The 16,685-nt window shown below is 39.5% G+C and overlaps 1 protein-coding gene across 1 annotated transcript in view; it reads right to left on the bottom strand.

The window, feature by feature from the left end:
* LOC149227292 (uncharacterized) overlaps positions 1-16,685 on the bottom strand; it is a 162,841-nt gene that overhangs the window by 92,198 nt on the left and 53,958 nt on the right. The window lies entirely within an intron of this gene.

Raw genomic sequence — 16,685 nt, 5'->3', positions numbered from 1 at the left:
CTATGAGGAGACCTTTTCTCTTGTAGGAATGTACTCATCCATAAAATCAATCCTTGCTCTGGTTGCACAAATGGGGTGGAAGATTCACCAGATGGATGTGAAAACAACATTCCTCAATGTAGTAATTGAGGAGGAGGAATATATTGAGCAACCAGAAGGTTTGGAGACTTTTGATTGATATTATCATGTGTAAAGACTCAAGTGAGTGTTGTATGGTCTCAAGCAAGCACCCCGTTCTTGGTACATCAGGATCGATAACTATCTCACAGGTTTGCAAACCTCTATCATATTTTGGTAGAAGGTAAATTGTTGATTATTGTTTTATATGTTTATGACTTGATATTGACTGGTGATGAGAAACTGATAAAATATTGTAAGGAGGACCTTAAAAGAGAGTTTGAGATGAAGGACATGCTGAATTTCCACAATCTTGTGTCTAGGTTAGCATATTAAAATCTCTGACACTACCAAACCAAGAATTCCGACAAGAACTACTTTGCACAATGGAAAATATAAAGCATTAAATCACATAAGCACAAGTATACAAACATTTTAACAAAATTGTACAATAATGTACAACCCAATCTTCGTTATATTAAACCAAATATGAATAATAAAATAGTCTATGGTATACAAGATAAAATGACAATCGTTTCTGCAACTTCTTTGTCATACCTTGTCCTGTCAGTCCTTCGCTTCCATATTTCTCACTAGTTTCCCCTTAGTCCTTCGGACAACACATCGAGACTCCGGGAGGGTTTCCACTTACCACTATTGCTAGTCACTTATGATGCATGTACATAGGCTCATCAATCTTCTCTATAGGTTGGCCAATTCTCGAGCTCTAATCTGCCAGGCTAGCAGTCACTTTTGTCCATCAAAGTGTTGCACTTTCGGAACCAATCTTCACCCAACCTTCAACTCTTCTTCGTCACTTCAAGATAGCTTGTCTAGGGCTACTTTGGACATCCACACACTTCCCTCCAACAGTCCAAAGATGCCCAATCCTTCACTACAATATCTGCACCTGTGGAGGCTCTCGATCACCCAATCAAGTCTCCAATGTGGCTCCCATAGGTTGCTCATCAAAATGATCCAAAACTAGTCAACACATTGACCCAACACAAAGCACAAATGTTGCTCCAAATCTGTTGTAGTCTGTTGCCTTTGACTATTCTGGTTAGGGAAATTTGTCACACTACAACAACCCTAAAATCCTCACCAACAATCTTCAACAACCTTCAACTCCAGTGACACACCTTCATGGGACAACTCCTTTATTATGCTACTATTTTGGGCATGTATAAGCCCAAAATTAGCCCTACCCATACCTTAAATATGGTGTTATGGCCTGCGGCCTAACACACAGTCCTCTTGTAGCAAATGACCAACATAAAACCAATCATGTGTCCCTTAAACAGTGCCCCAACAGACCTGCATTAGAGGTCTCCTAACTCGACCTTCTTCCAGCAACTCAGTCTCCTTAATTGGCTTTGAAAACAATCCTTATCTCCCTTGCTTCCCTAGCCTTCTCTTGTTGTGGCTTCCACATAGATTTATCTCTCTTCCACGAGCTTATCTTCAAGTGCATGTTTCACAAATGCATAAGGAAATGACTCCTCCATAACCTTCTATTTATACACCAATAGAAGGGCTCCATGAATTGATGAATGGTCATGTCTATTAGACGAATTCCTAAAATATCATACAAAGTGAATAAGAAAGGGGAAAAGTAAATCATTTTTTACCATTTTACCTTCTTTTACCTTGCTTGGAGCATTTTTTACGCATTTGTGCCTTAAAGCTTCAGGAGCAAATTACGGTAGATCCAGGAGGCTGATCAACGAACCGTCAGTTACAGGTAAGAGTTGAGACCATAAGCTTCATTTCCATACCTGCTTCTCTTGTTTTGAACCATTTTTCTAATTTTTTGGAGGGATTTTGGCAAAAAAAATTCACCCTCGGTCGGCGCGAGATCCAAGCCTAAGATTGTGTCGATTGAGGGTTAATAGCATAGGAACCGGCGCCAGCATAGAGAGAAGAAAAAAGATCATTTTCACCCAATTTCTTTACTGCAAATCCAAAATTTCTTGATCCAAGACTAATGTTGACTTGAATACATGGTGTTTGCGAGCAAAATATAATGAAAAAATGGTTGATTGGAAAGAACGTGAACACGAGGCAATTGATGCATAGGCATTGGTAGATCCAAACTATCTAGATGCTCTGAGGAACTACGAGCTCTTCAAATTCTTCCTTACACCAGGCCTTAGGGCTCAAACTGAGATGTTACAATAGTTGATTAGTCTTTGGGACATTGGACAGGAAGTCTTTGTGATTCGGGACCAAGAGCTAGAGCTAGAGACTTCAGATATCTACTTCATCATCGGACTGTCCCGAAGAGGGGAACCAGTCAATATGTATGGGTTCAAGCCCATTGGGGCAAGTGTGAACATGTTGCTTGCAGAAAATTGCCTAGAAGCACTGAAATCAAAAAGCGGCAAGGTTGATATCATGAGTGTTAATGACCTTGTATTGAAAGCGCTGCTCTTGACCATAAACAGAGTTGTTGGGGCTCAGGCATTGCATGAGTCCAACAAGTCCAAATTCCAGTATGCCATAGATTGCACGGCGCCCACTGTCTTCAATTGGGCAGAAGCCATGAAGGTGAACATGAAGTGCTAATTATCCAAAGCCAAGGTAGGGAACCTGAAACAGTTTGGATATGGTTCTGTTCTAGTGACTTTCTTTTTGGAGCAAATCCCACTATTTCACTATCAGCTGGCAGAGGTAAACCCCCCATTGCCACAAGACCCACGGATTGTATGATGGAGTGAACTGATGCCCAGAACTAGCAGGGGCCAACACATGTCATACAAGCCCGCCTTCTTTGCATGGTTGAGGTGTCAGCTGATCGTGGTAGAGGATTGGCTATATAGTGGTACCGACTTTCGCGGAGATCCTGAAAAGCTGCTCCCAGAGGGAGAAGATTTTGATGATGCAGGTAAGCAAAAAAAAAAATTGATTTTTTATTTTTTATTGTTTTTGAAATATATGTATTTGTGACATTTCATTTTTGTAATTACATGTGTAGGACTAGAGCAACCAGCCGGGATGTCCCCAATCACTAGACGTGTTGCTTAACAATTTGAGATCGCTCCTTATCAGGAAGTAGTCAACAATGAGGAGGAAATTGCACGGAACCTTGACAACTTGACCAGAGGAATCCCAGAGTATGCCTGAGTGGGTGACATCCCATGCCAGTATCAGCGGCACACAATGGGAGTGTCATATCAGATCCGCCGATCACTGACTCGAGTAGTATGATAAGTGACATGCTATCATGTGCACCATGCCGAGTAGTCCATAGTTTTAGCATTTATATTTTTGAGGCCTGCAAGCCACGGATGTACTGAAAACATATTATATTTTGGGTTTTGAAGTATGACACTCAAACATTATTAACATATTTATACATGCTATATTTCTTGTTTACTATGATACAATGTTTTGTTTCTCACATGTTGCGTAAATGTTTTTCTAACACATAATTAGCTAATGCATCTGTTAATGTATTAATATGCCTAGGCATATGATGATATGTGATGTAATCAAAATTTATTTTCAATAGACGAATACAGAAATACATTCTCAATATGTGAGGTTGCCCATTGAGCTGAAGAACAACAAGTTGTGAATCAAGGTTAACAACCATTTCTTGAATGTCAAGAGCGATGGCTTCCAATAAGAGTTCAATAACCATGTTATATTCAACAATGTTATTAGTTGTTTGACCCAAAAAAATACCTTGAAGATCAATCAACTCACCATTAGGAGTGTAGATAGCCCATGCCGAGGAGGATAGATTCCAGGTACTATGACAAGCACCATCAGCGAAACTGATGTAAGGAGTCACAGACATCTTCAAAGTAGGTGAAGACATAATAAGCAGGAAAGCTTCTTGAAAAAACACACCAAACCAAACTTGCACAAAATGGAATAACACACTTATGACTCAGGCATAGTACTTTTTGAGATACAGCCCATTGCGGGGCTTGTCCAAGGGGTTTCCCTCATAATCAATTAGCTCATAGGCCCCTTTTTGTAACACACGTTTGACAATATAGGGCCCATGCCACATGGGTTCGAATTTACCTACCCCCAGCTTATCATTAGCTTGGTCATATAGCAGGACCAAATCGCCCTCAGAAAAAGCACGAGGAGAAACCGACTGATCAAAATGGGATTTAACCCGCTTTTTATGTGCTTCAATGACTAAAGCAGCAAGACGGTGGGTTTCATCCAGTCGTTCCAAATACAAGAGACGCTCTTCTTGAGGCGAGGTTTCAGGGAGTAATTCGACAACCAATTTGAGTGAGGGAATTTCACACTCAATCAATAAAGTTGCTTCTAGACCATAGACGAGTTGGAAAGGTGTGAATCCAGTTGTGTCTTTGGTCGAGGTTCAGTAAGCCCACAGAGCTGAAAAAAGCATGAGATGCCAATTGGATTTGTGCATCCCAATGGTGTGCTGAAGCATCGTAACTAAAACTTTGTTTACAACTTCAACTTGGTCGTTGTCCTGAGGGTAATATCGGGTCGAGCCATCATGACACAAGCCCAAACATAGAAGTCAGCTCATCCATCACGTAATCACGAAAATGGGAGCCATGGTTGGTGAAAATGGCTTGAGGCACTCCAAACCTGGAAATAACATGATTGAATAGAAATTGTGTCACTGTTTTATCATCAGCTGAATATGTAGGCATTGCTTCGGCCCATTTGGTGAACTAATCCACAACAATGATAATATAACCATGCCCCCTATTGGACGAGGGTTACATGTCATATAGTCAATGCACCATTTGGAAAAGGGACCAACGGTAATAACGGGGTGAAGGTGAGCAGGTGGGGTGCTCATTTTCCGTTGATAAATCTGGCACTGATGGCATTTGCAAATAGCAAGGATGCAATCCTTAAAGATAGAGGGCCAGAAATAGCCAACGTGGAATATATTTTGAGCAGTGGCATAGCTAGACAGATGATCGCCACATGTTACAGAATGGAAATCATTCAAGACTCTTTCAGTGTCATCGATAATTGAACATTGGCGAAGAATTGAATCAACACCAACGCGGTATAAAGTATCCCCAATGATACAGTAAGGTTGGGATTGATGTCGAATGCGTCGGTGATCATCCTTGGTCAACGCAGACAGGAAGGTGGATGTTTGGAGATACACGATGATATCACCGTACCAAGGATCGAGAGTGCTAATCAGAAAAAGAGTCTCATTTGGGTGATTCTCATCAGTACCAGCAGAAAGAGAAGCAGAGAGAAGAGAGCAAAGCAGCTCTACAAATACAAGTGATTTCTTGGATTTGGTAGTAGTGAACACCAAATTGAATTCCTGGAGGATGAAAATCCACTTGGAATACTTTCCCCCAAGTAGTTGACGAGTCATAATGTAAGTCATGGGGTTACACTCGAAAATCACGGCTGTAGTGTGGAGGAGAATATAATGTCGAAATCATTGAACAATCTAAACAGCAGTGAAAGCCAACTTCTCGACATGAGCATAACACATCTCAGGATCGAGGAGATTGCAACTGAGGTAGTAAATAGCATGTTCATGACCTTCGTCATCGTCTTGCACCAACACCATAGCAATGGTGCGAGAGGCTGTAACTAGATAGAGGAAATAATCACGATGATAGTTTGGAGGGTGCAACAAAGGGGCATTAATGAGGATAGCTTTTAAGTCATCGAAATATTTTTGGGCAACCTCATCCCAAATGAATGGAGTCCCTTGATTAAGCAATCGAGTGAGCCCTGAAGCTAGCTCAGCATAGTTAGGCACAAAACGACAAAGGAAATTCGCTTTCCCTTGCAGACTCTGTAATCGATGCAATGAAGAGAGAGGGGTAGATTAACAATACCCTTAACTTTGAGAGGATTAAGACAAATCTTATCTTTTAAAATAATAAAATCAAGGAGTCATCCAGATTCGACGCAAAAGACATACTTATGCAGATTCATCCGAATGTTATAGTGTCTACAGCGAAGAAACATTTGTCAAAGATGATCGGGATGGTCATGGTGCTTACGTGAATGAGCAGGAATATCATCCAAATAAGGTTGAATGAAGTTTTTAATGTCATGGAAAACATATGACATCGCTCTTTGAAAAGTTGACCCAACATTCTTAAGGCCAAAAGGAGCTTTTTATATGCAAAAGTCCCCCACAAATAGATAAAGGAAGTCTTATCTTGATCGGTCGGTGCAATGTTTATCTGGTTATAACCAAAAAAACCATCCATAAAGGAGAAAATCTCACTCCCAACACATTCATCGATGATATAGTCTATAAAAGGAGTGGGGTAGTTATCCTTTGGACATGCACAATTAAGGTCACGGTAATCAACACAGACCTGAATGGTGCCCTGCTTCTTAGTTATTGGTATGATATTTGACACCCAATTTGTCAGAGGGATAGGATAAATAAATCCAACTTTAAGAATTTTTTCAACTTCCCCTTTAATGGTGGCCGCTTTTCTAGGGTGCACTGGATGAAGTCGTTGTCGAATAGGCTTCGCGTTAGGATAAGTCAGAATCTCGTGCATGACTATACTTGGGTCAATGCTAGGCATTTCTTCATATGACCATGCAAAAATGTCTCGAAACTCTTGAAAAAGACGAGTATAGAGCTTGATCTCATCAGGAGAACAAGTCACCCCAATATGAACGTTTTCAACAATACCCGGTTTAATAAAAATGTTAATGGGCATCGTTTGGGTAATATTACCCATGTTTCCTTCCGACCAAACTTCATGGGTCATAATAGGCATTTGAAGTGGTTGGGTCGGGAAACGAGAAGAGAAATTCTCAAGATAGGTAGACATGACCGTCGGGCCAAGTAAGAATGAGGAACGATGATGAGTATCATTCCATGGCACTTCCTCCAAAGACATGATTTCCATGATACTTTCGTTAGAAGGAAAAGTCTCAGTTAAGGGATCAGGAGAACCCAAAGAACCAAGCCATGGGGATTGAAAATACATGTCAACAGATGTACTTGACACATTATGATTAGTAGGTACTGAAGCTGAAGCCGAAACAATCTCAACATAATTGAACTTGGCACGGCTTAACGGCATGACATCACCACATGTATCAACAAGATCAGGAGAGGGAATGACCCAAGGATTAGACTTAACCGAGATCATGTTGACTAAGGGAACATGCTGTAGGTGGGAGAGGAAAAGTACCCATCAAGGTGGGATCTTTAAAAAGTCCAGCCCCACACTCTCATAAGGAGCACTGATATGCTTCACATAAGGAATGTTGCCACCCGAGGAAGAACAGGCAAAGAAAGACAATTGGTCGATCGTGATGATCTTCTCTTGATGGGAAAAATGAAGCAAGCAAAATAGAGAGGAGGCCACAGCATGCATCGCATGGGTCCAACTTTGTTTGAGTAAAAGATTATAGTTAAGATTTGCACCCACAATTTCTACTTCAATGTGTATTATCTTGCCTTCCTAGGTAATGGCAAGATTAGGAAGGACATTGAATGGTCGAGAAACATGCACATCAAAGGCTTCCAAAGTGTTAGGTGATTGGTTCAAGGTAAGAGAACCAATTTCCTTCCAATAAGAGACATACATGATGCAGGTGGAAGCACCTTCATCAATGACAATCCTGTGAATTGTCTTCTCATTAATGATGACCTAAATGAGGAAGGCAATCTGATGAGGTAAGTTTGGAACATGGTTTTCCAAATCAAAACAAATGAGATTGGAATCAGATGGATCAATACCTCCAATAACTGACATCAATGCTTTCCGCAGAGAAGGACATCTTTAAAGGACCTCGACAACAGACATATTTGATGGCACTTGAACCAAATCCTCAACAATGTTGTAATGCTGAGCAGCTCGAGTGTTTGGATTATACGAGGACTTTTTGCAGCACACCCTGAGAGGGTGGTCGAATAGTGGAATCTGGATTAGGTCTCTCTATATGGAGAGAACCAGAGGTAGACGGGATAGAGGAGGAAGGGGCACCTTCTTTCTCTTTCTCGACTGTCAGAGTAGGTGTTTGATAATATTTTGATATGGTAACCACATTTATAGGTGTACTCATCATAAACACTTGGGAACCTGTGGTGGCAGAAGATTGAGGCTGGTCTACCATTTGAGTCTGTTGGGACGGAAAGGGCTCTTTCAAGACAGTTGGGGTCCCTTTAAGCAAGCGACTAACTTCAAGCCATCGAGGACAATCTTTAGTGTAGTGATCCTCCTCATAGATGAGGCAAGGATACATGGGCTTCCTTTGAGAAGCATCACCACCTAACGACTTAGGAGGGCCTAGTTTCGGGGCATCAGGTTTGGCCTTTCCTTTTCCCTTCTTTTTACCTTTAGAGGATTTGTCTTCTACGGTAGACTAGACATTGTCAACCTCAAAGGTTTTACCAGGACCAAGTGAATTTCTAGATGGATCATTGGAACCAGTTTTTGAGACTGCCTTTTGCTTGGAAGAAGATTTTGCGGGGGTTTGAGACATGGAACCAATCACTTCATTAACAAGTGGGGTAGCTAGAGACTTTGATGTTGTTAGAGCAAATGATAGTCTTGGAGCATCGAGAAACATATCATATAACGTGCCAAATTGTGAGTAGACAAGGTCTAAATACTAGGCACAAGTGATGGCTTGATCCTCAATGACACAACCACCCATAGTTATGTCCTCAAAAATTTTGCTGACGAACGACTTGGTAAACCATTCTGTCAACAACTTATTAGCAATTTCAAACTTGATCAGGCGACACCAATGGCTCCATTCATGGATGTGATTCGAGATATGTGTCGTAGTATCTTTCTTAAGGGACATAAGCAGATGGGTGCCAGTTTCATAGTGAACTGGCAGCTGAAAATGTGTGAGGAAAGCCAAAGCAAGAGTGTTGAAGTCACTGTGGGTACCTCAAGGAAATTCTATGTACCACTTGGCTGCAGCACCTGTGAGAGTCCGTTGAAAAAGTCGGAGATGAATAGAATCATCAACGTATAAATTGGAGGAGCACCAGAGGTGATATGTCATCATGTGGGCTTATGGATCCTCCTTCACTTTACCCTCAAACTTCGGACAATCACTTGGAATATTGGACAGAACTGAAGGCTAGTATGGCGAATGAAGAATGAGATCATTCGTGAGTCTAGAAACATATGGCAACTCTAATGTGGCCAAGAATGGAAATTGTGTATTAAAAGGCATTTGGGGCCTCTAAGTAGGCCCAGACTGCAGAACCCATCCATGTTGGTAAGGATTTTTCCCCATAGTGGAGGATTTTATCCATATGGAATATGATTTTACCCCCATTGTAGGTTACCTTGCTCGTATGGAGGATTCTGACTTAGGTAGTCGTGATACTGTCTGACGATAGGGTTTTGATAAGAAACATACAGGTTATAAGGCTATTGAGCATGTTGACCTTGGACATACGGATTTTTCACCTATTTCTCCTGGACATAAGGGTTTTGAACCTGTTGGCCTTGGACATAAGGATTTTTCACCTTCTACCCTTGGACATAAGGATTTCGAACCTGTTGCCCTTGGACATAAGGATTTTAAGCTTGCTGCTACAGGACTTGACCTTGACTTTGCGAGGGTTGAACCTGTTGATATGAGTACAAGGGTTGCTGCTACCCGGGCTGACCTTGGTGCTGCAAGGGCTGGCCCTACTACTATAAAGGTTGTTCCTGTGGCTGCAGAGGTTGACCTTGCAAGGACATAGGTTGAGAGGATTGGTGAACAAATTTCATTTGCGGCTGCAAAGTTTGTTGCGACTGTTGCAAGGCTTTCCCCAGTGGTTCTTGTACTTGTCCTCACTATTGCACTATCTCCCCTTGCTGCTGCAAGGATGGCCCTTGGTCCTACAAAGATTTGCCTTGTTGCTGCAACAGTTTCCCTTGCTGCTGCAAGGATTTCCCTTACTGCTACAAGGGTTTCCATTACTACGACAAGGGTACCTGGCGTGACACCCTGAGGGTACTGAAAGTTCCCTAATTGGATCTGGCCATATCCACCAGGAATGGCGGATGGACCAGGCTGAACATAAGGTCTAACTTGAGTGACGTAAGGCAGATTTACCATCGCTTTTGAACCATATGGAACATAAGGAGGTTGGAATGGAACCTGAGCCACATATGGATACTGGTACCAGACGTTACTTGACCTAGACGGACCAGCAGGGTTTGGCTGCTGGTATTGGACATTACTTGATCCATAAGGACCAACAGGGTTTGGAATAGCACCGTAAGAGGGATGATTCATTTCAACCATGTGAGTTTGTGATCCACTCACATTGGTTGCGCCAAACATCATGGAGATATTCAGATCTTCCCCCCGAGGTAGTGGTACAACCTATCCACTTACAGGAGGGGTCAAAGAACTTACAGAGACTTGAATTGATACTGTCGGTTGAACCGAAAGAGTCGGTTGAAACAACGAAACGAGTGGATTCTAGATGTTGGGTTTCACTGAAACTGAAGTGTCTGTAGTATGCACAATTGGTTGAGAGGTCAGGTTCTGAATGAACGGACCTGAGGTAGGCATAGTGCCAAACAACCAGATAGGGTTGGTTTTCATTTCGAATGCAAATTATGATGTGATTCTAGCTTTCAATGATGCTACTTAATGCAACATATCGATTCAGCAAACTAGAATGATGTATTTTTCAATGGAATGATAAAATGAATTTTTCAAATAAACACGTCAATGAGAAATTTTCAAACAATCAACATCAATCATATGCAATGAACGAAAAAGAGAACTCTTTCCAACGAAATCATGCAAAGAATCAATAGAAATAAGACGGGCAATTGTAATGTATGCTCGAAAAGAGACATTCAATGAAGAGAAGAGCAAACAAAACTTTTCAAACTTGTTCAATTGAAACCAAAGCAATAATAGGAGTAAAACACAAAATGTGTGGAGAAATTAACCAACCACTTTACTCGATGAGCACACAAACAACTGAATGGACAATGACCTAGATGCTCTAGGGCCACAAACCATCCAAAGACTCACAAATCAAGTAAGCAAATCTCAAACCAAACAAGCACACAACACAAGCTAATGAAGCTTTCTATCCAGGGAGAACAAAGGAAAATAGGCTAAGAGGGAGAAATTATGAGGGCAAGACACACTGGTTATGGTTTAGGAGAAACCCTGATCTTCACTTACAGGAATCGACACAATTTCCTAACTGAAAACAAGTGCCACAAGGGGGTACGACGCGATTGTTTAAGATGAATTCTCCCTAGTCGGCGCGACTGTTAGAAAATTAAACACATTGATTGAGGATTTAAAAGAAAATATAAAAATTTTGAAATATCAAAACCATACCTGTCACTCTAAATTTTAGAACCAAATTAGTAAACCAAGCAAAGCACAGAAAACCAAAGGGAAAGGTGACACAACAAAAGTTCACACAAACCTCGAAATGAAAAAAAATCAAAAGAGAGGGATGGCTCCCCAATGGAGTCACCAATTTGTGAAGTAGGTAAATATCCTCTACAAATAGAGGTAATCCCTCTAGCCCAAGAGTGGGTCTAGCCACAAATAGAACAACCTAATGTAAACTTCCTTAGACTAGAATTGAATAAGAAGGCCTACCTCTTAGAATGCTAATCCTCTTGATGGTGATCTCGCTCCTTTGTTCCAGCTTCCTTTGAGTCCTTTCCGTTCAAACACCTAAAACAAACACATAAGAGACAACAACAAACATGATAGCATACAATCACATTCAATCTACTTAGAAAGTCAAGGAATCTTAAGCCATCAAATGTAATATGACACTCAATGTAGGAAATAAACCATTAGTTTTATTGATATAAAACTCAAAAGGAAATACAACCAAAGCCTTGACATTGCAGTCTCCTCCAACGTACCCAGGTTCCAACACCACTGCTAGCATCTCATGGTTAGCCTCAATAATGGAAGTCTAAGACTTCTTCCCTTTAGTTCCAAACCAAATCAAACACACTATTCTCCCTTCACAAACATAAACTAGAAGGCTAAAGCTATATATATCTTGTTGGTTATTCAAGCTCCAAAAAAGACTAGTTCAGCTTGGAAAAGGAGGAATTTATATAGTTTTGATGGAGGGGAGATGGTTCCTCTTATGATGGGAGAGGGATTATCTCTTTGGTTTGTTCCATATTAATAGGGGAAAGGAGCCTAAATAGACTCTCTCGACTCTATCCAGCCCAACCATTTACTAGACTTCCGTTCACGAAGCTTCTAGACCTGGAAGCTTCGACTCCATTTTTTAAAACTTGCCAAAAGGGGGTCTGTGCGAGTGGTGAAGGGCTCAGTTGCGTCATTCGACGTTGGGCCTGGTTTCAAACTCTGCAAATCGACGACAGGAAGGAACAAAGCACTAGAGCTGGTCTTGAAAACTGGGATTGAAGTAATATTCTTGGGAAATGATGCAAGAGGGGAATGTTCTGCACATGAAGAGGGATGTAAAGGCATGCTCTTCATGATGGGAAAGCATATAGAGTTCACTATAGAGGTCCTCTAGGATCGAGGAACGAGGAGTATAGGGACAGTGACAAAATGGTGTGTAACACCCTATCACTGGTTTTATATTCACCTGATCCCCTACAATACCATCAACTAATGCATTGCTCACATTAATTTCACCTACGACCATATTGATGGCCCATTTATCTCCTTGCCAATAATTTCATTCACTCATGGCCACCAGAGTTGACTCGAATACTATAAGTCAAATGACCCATTCTCCACTCTAGTTGTGTCTATAAATGTCTTAACCGCTTCGAGCTTTTTCCTCTACAAAGACCCATCTTGCCTTCATTATATTGCACTTGCTTCCAATGAGCATTGTCATAATTCCCACATCAAGTACATGTGAAGTTCTTCTAACCAACGATAGATGTTTTGGAAATTCTTATACCTGCCTTTGTGATATGTAAATGTTACAACTTTGAACTATTCCTAACTAGTCATGCACTTTCATCTCCTTTTTTATTTACACGGCCTCAACATGGCTCCTGTCCTCTATGTTCCATAGTGAGGTAGGTTCCTTCGAATTTCCTTAGCTATAATTTTCCACTCTATCCTCTATACAGATCTCTTAAAACAATGGTTGTCCAAGTATCCTTTATGCATCGGTCACACACAAGCATAATTCTTCACATTTGTCACTGGGAAAAATTAACCCTGGGAAATAGAGGGGTCCCCCTAAAGCCACACTTGGATCTGATACCATATTAAAAATTAACCAAATGGAAAACCAATTTTACTAAGAGAAACATTAACGCAACCACAAAATTCAAACGCGCAATCATAACACCATGTTTCCCCTACGAAAACCCCAATTCTAGGGAAAAACCTAGCTAACATAATTCCATTTTATACCTTGGCCAAAACCCTAGCCAAACCATCCAAGTGAGCCTTCACTATTGACATCCCCTATCCCATTACAATAGAGTCTTCACCTATCCTTTTAAAAGCTTCATCACATAAATCCATGGGAACAAAACCATGGGAAACCAAAAAAACATGGACCCAAAACCACTACTGTTGACCTAGTTAACATTTACTCTTTCCCCAAGTCAAGTTTACCTAATAGATACTTCTTGAAACTATAGAGATCTTCACCAGCCATGGGGGCACCCATATACTTCATCTCTTAAGCATAAACTGATCAATTATCAAATTAATTCAAAGAAGTCATTGTACATAATTTTCCTCCTCTAAATCCTCCATGCCTTCTCTCTCAATCTAGGGTAGCCTTGCAACTAATAAAAAATCCAATTAGGTGTACATCATGGATATTTAAACCTCCAACTAGCCTGGTAAATGGCCAAACATTTTCACTTACAAGAAACTTCAATCCCTTTAAGAGGCTTCCACCATTCAAGAGTTCCTTAGTGAACTCTATAATAATTTCTTTTAGCTATTTTGAGAGAAATACTTCTTTTGAGTCTCCTCTTTGAAATGAAAGCTTCTACTCTTACACCTAATTCCACACCAACAATGACCTTCTAATTACCACAAAAACTTAACTCAAATCTTTTTTGATCTAACGAGTCCTAACCAAACTCACTTGTTAAGACTCACAAAAGGCCTTTCATACCAAAACAAACCATCCTAGTTTTCCACGGGGTTGAGGGGTCATCCTCCCCTATCTTCTTAGTCTTAACTTCATATAAGATAAGGCCTATAGAAACGATGAACTATTATCCAATACCAAGAATAATGTCTAACAGTCTTATTCTCTTAAAAACACATGATAGGAGCAGAGAAGGATCCAAAAGCAAGAATATGAAGGTTATATAGCCACCAAAACCAAATTTATCATTTCATTTCATAGACAACATTGTATAGCCCATAATACTCATTCAGAAGACAAAAACATAACTAGTGCAAATCATAAACATCATTTCTTTTTCATTAATAGGATCTAGGTTGCAGAGATGCATCCCACAAGGTTACTTATCTAATCTTAATTATTCGTTTAAGACCTCTAGTCCCTACAAGCATGCATAGCTTATCTCACAAACCATGTTTGAATTGAACCCTAACACATTATATTATGGAAATATTTGTAGAATATCAGAGTAGCTTCAAAACTCATGAAATTGACAAAATAGTACCCTACGTTGCACCTATTTTTGAAATCAATTGGTAAGTACACAAAATCGAAGGAAGACTCAACTTCATTTGAGTCCACACTAGTGAAGACACTTTTCATTGCCATTGTGGAGAACTAGTAAGGAAACACTTACCCAAAAATTAAACCAATGAACACTTTTCATGTCAAGACATCTACAGTTTGAATTGCAACATGGCTGACAAAGGCTCCAAAAATTTCAAATATTACCAACACAGTTGAACCAATAGAAAATACCTTTCCAATGGCAATAATAGTGTTTTTAGCTGCATCAAGGGCATCATTCCTTTCATGGATCTTATGACTCATGCCAACCAGCTTAATAATTCCACTAGCATTGTCACTTATGGGTCCATATACATCAATGGCCAATCATTATTGCAATTTTTTTTAGCATGAACAAAGAAGCTACTGCAATACCATACATGGAAGCCAAACTAAAATTGATAAAAATTCTTACTGCAATATCAAATATGGAAATACTAACAAATTTTTATCCCAAATCCAACCCGAATATAACATTAATTTCCTCTCCCACAATGCCAATGGTCATCACTACTGTGGAGATAATAAGGGATTGTTTCAACAAAGGCTCAATTTCCTTCACAACCTTGATCTCAAATATGTGAGCTGCAAACATAGTTGTGACCAGGGAAAATTTTAAGAACCCCCCCTAAATTTATAAATATAATAAATGGGAGAATCTCCATGGTATATAGGAAAAATGGAAGGCGATTTTATCAATAATATAATATGTATATATAATTTTTTTGCGAATCTCTCACTAGGCATGGCGAATATTTTACTCAATTATAAAATCTTGTAAGATCTTGGTGAGTCTTTCACTAAATAATAAAACTTTGTAAAGTCCTAGTGAATCTTAGCATAGGCTACATGCTGGTTTAATTCCCTCATTTAAATAGGTCAAATTCGAGGTGAATACCATGGGTCGATACCATGTGTCATTTTTATTTTTATTAGAATATTTTACTCAATTATAAAATCTTGTAAGATCTTGGTGAGTCTTTCACTAAATAATAAAACTTTGTAAAGTCCTAGTGAATCTTAGCATAGGCTACATGCTGGTTTAATTCCCCCATTAAAATAGGCTACATTCCAGGTGAATACCATGGGTCAATACCATGTGCCATTTTTATTTTTATTAATTCTAATATTAGGGTTAATAATGGTTTTTTGCATGGTATTAATAACAATCTAGTCCATGGTATTTGTCCCATAGTATTTTGGCCATAGGTTTCACCTAAATATAACCCATTTTTTGAGTGTTCGTAAATATAAGGTGACTTATGGAGTAAATATAAAAAAATGTTTTAATTGTTTACCATACCTCTCGTTTATTTATATTTTTATTAATTTACCATACCTCTTTTACAAATATGGTATTTGGCCCATAGGATTCACTTAAATAAAACCTCTTTCTTGAGCCTTCATAAATAGAACGAGGGTTATGGACTAAATATAAAAAGAGGTTTTATTTATTTACGATACGTCTAGTTTATTTATATTTTTATTTATTTACCATACCTTTTGAGTAAGTATAAAAAGACGTTTTATTTATTTACCATACCTCCACTTTAGTTATATTTTTATTTGTTTACACCCTTACATGTATATAAGGTGACTTATGGAGTAAATATAAAAAATGTTTTATTTATTTACCATACCTCTCATTTATTTATATTTTTATTAATTTACCATACCTCTTTTATAAATATGGTATTTGGCCCATAGGATTCACTTAAATAAAACCTATTCTTGAAAATGGGCGAATGGAAGGTTGTAAGTCCTAATTTCAAGGGCTAAATTTACCTTTTTTACCCTCTCCCTTAAAATAAGGTGGGCTATTTGAGGTGATTTGTAAAAATGTACTATGATACAAAATATTCGCCCACTAAAAATTTAAAACCCCTTAATTTCGCCAAAGGGCGAACATTCGCCCCTAAAATTATCCTTGGTTGTG

The sequence above is a fragment of the Pinus tabuliformis genome, chromosome J, assembly GCF_031772625.1.
Source record: "Pinus tabuliformis cultivar Carrire ecotype Pingquan chromosome J, CPIR1, whole genome shotgun sequence".
Classification (NCBI taxonomy): domain Eukaryota; kingdom Viridiplantae; phylum Streptophyta; class Pinopsida; order Pinales; family Pinaceae; genus Pinus; species Pinus tabuliformis.
Note: the sequence above shows the minus strand (reverse complement) of the source record. Positions and strands in the feature narration are given on the sequence as shown.